The sequence below is a fragment of the Chrysochloris asiatica genome, unplaced genomic scaffold, assembly GCF_000296735.1.
Source record: "Chrysochloris asiatica unplaced genomic scaffold, ChrAsi1.0 scaffold00030, whole genome shotgun sequence".
Taxonomy (NCBI): domain Eukaryota; kingdom Metazoa; phylum Chordata; class Mammalia; order Afrosoricida; family Chrysochloridae; genus Chrysochloris; species Chrysochloris asiatica.
Genome location: NW_006408548.1, coordinates 20,757,664 through 20,759,964, shown reverse-complemented (window position 1 = coordinate 20,759,964; position 2,301 = coordinate 20,757,664). Strand labels below are relative to the sequence as shown.

The 2,301-nt window shown below is 38.6% G+C and overlaps 1 pseudogene; it reads right to left on the bottom strand.

The window, feature by feature from the left end:
- Positions 1-241: 241 nt before the first annotated feature.
- On the bottom strand, positions 242-1,238 carry LOC102830546 (annotated as a pseudogene).
- Positions 1,239-2,301: the final 1,063 nt, after the last annotated feature.

Sequence of the window (2,301 nt, the reverse complement as noted above, 5' to 3'; positions counted from 1 at the left end):
CTTTATATTGCAATGTAAACAATTCTGATAAATACAGTACACAAAATAAGATCTTTTAGGACAATTATGCACAAGACATGCAATATTGATTTACACATTGGAGTCCAGGATGTGATTGGGAAAATACACTGGGCAAGGCATGTTGAGTGTAAGAATCAGAATTTACATAACACACAGTAAACACATTCTTCTGGTTTGAACTAAAACCCTTTTGCAGCCTAGACAATGAAGTGGTCCAACCTCAGACTTTAAAACTGCAGCTATTTTGGATGCCCCACAGTGTCTCTGCACTCTTCTTCTGACAGCCCTCATCCTTAAGAGTCATCTGAGATTCCATTCTGTCCTAAGATTCAAGGAACACTAAAGAAGACATCATGTTTAATTCTATAAAGTCCCTTAATCATGGTGGAAATTGGATGTACCCACCTAAGATTCTTCATTATGCTTTCTGCCAAGTACTGCACAGAGAGTCCAGTGGCTCAGGAGGTATAACCTTTCAGTTTGATCATCTTACAAGTACTATCAACCATTTGTTGTTTCTGAACCTGTTTCTATTATTCCTTATCTGCATCAGTGTCTAAATCAGGGTACAGATTTTTTAGGGAGACACCAGCAACATTCACTCCATTCCATACAGGTACATTAAAGTCTCCACACTCTCCAAGGATCCACCCAGGACAGCCTAGTGGGGTGAACTCCCAGCATCTCCCCCATTAGGAAATGGAACCACACTGAATACAGATTGCAGTCACTACCATAACAGTTTTGGGGAAAAACTTATCTTCCAAGCAACATAGGTAAAGACATCCACTGGATTAGAAACCACAAGCAACTTGCATTTTGGGCTGTATTTCACAATATCAGGAATGATAAATTTAAAGATGTTCATGTTACGCTGGACCAAATAAAGATGACTTTCTCCTTCTTGCTGATGTGCTCCAGCTGTGATAATAACTAGGTTGGAATTTGCAGTTACAGTACAGTCTTTGCCAGAGACAATTTTTGATGTTCAAAGGAACAGTCTGCCATGTTGAAGATCCATTATCTGTGCCTTCAATTTGTCTTCTACGACATCAACAAGAGCAAGTTCATCTGCCAAGTCCTTCATCAAGAAGCTGATGGCACAGGCCATGCCAACAGCACCATCGCCAACATCTGTAATCTTATCCTGGGGGGTGGGGGGCAGTCTGTTCTTCCTTAAGAAAAATCTCAATCTGCTGATCCTTGAGAGTTGTCATTCTGGGTTTGGAGGAAGAAGGAATCAGGAGTGCATGTTGGGCAGGCGAGTGGTGGTTGTAAGCAGTAGTGGAATCCTGACTTCTCAACAGCAGCTCCAAGACTGAGTCTCATAAACTTTTAAAATTTGTCTTTAATTTCAACTTAAACTTGCATATAAGCATTTAATGGCCTGCTCTGTTGTTGGGTTATCTGACTGATGATTCAGACCTTTCCATTATCTCTTTTATAGATGTACTCTGTTTAGATTCCTGTGTATTCTATCTGGTAGGTCCACATATATAGTTGCCATTTATGTTGCTGAAAACAAAGTATTTGCAATGAAATAGCTGTTGGTACTGCAAAGTTCTTTCATGCAATCTCAGAATCAAGTCTATCTATTTTCTAACTGCTGGTCCCTTTTTGTTGCCAACTTTCATACTCCAATCACCAGGAATTATCAATGCATCTTGATTGTATGCCTGATCAATTTCAGATTGCAGAAGTTGGTAAAAATCTGTTTTTTCATCTTTGGCATTAGTGGTTGGTGTGTAAACTTGAATAATAGTCACATTAACTGGTTTTCGCTATTAGCATATGGATATTATCTTAATACTGACAGCAATGTACTTCAGGATAGATCTTGAAATACTCTTTTTGATGAGTGTGACAACATTCCTTTTGAATTTGTAATTCCCAGAACAGTAGGCCACAGGATACCCTGATTCAAAATGACCAGTACCAGTCTATTTCCGCTCACTAACACCTAGGATATAGATTTTTATGCATTCCATTATATTTTTTATGACTTCTGATTTTCCTACATTCATACTTCATACATTCCACAGTTTGGTAATTAATGGATGTCTGCAGTTGTTTCTTCTCATGTTGAGTGGTACCACATGAACAAATGAAGGTCCCCATAGCTTAATCAATCAATATCTTTATTGTCAACTCTACTTTGAAGAAACAGCTCTTCCCAAGTCACATTTGAATATTTTCCTACCTAAGGGACTGTCTTGTGGCACTATATCAGACAGTGTTACACAGCAATTCATAAGATTTTCACTAGTGTGTGTGTGTGTG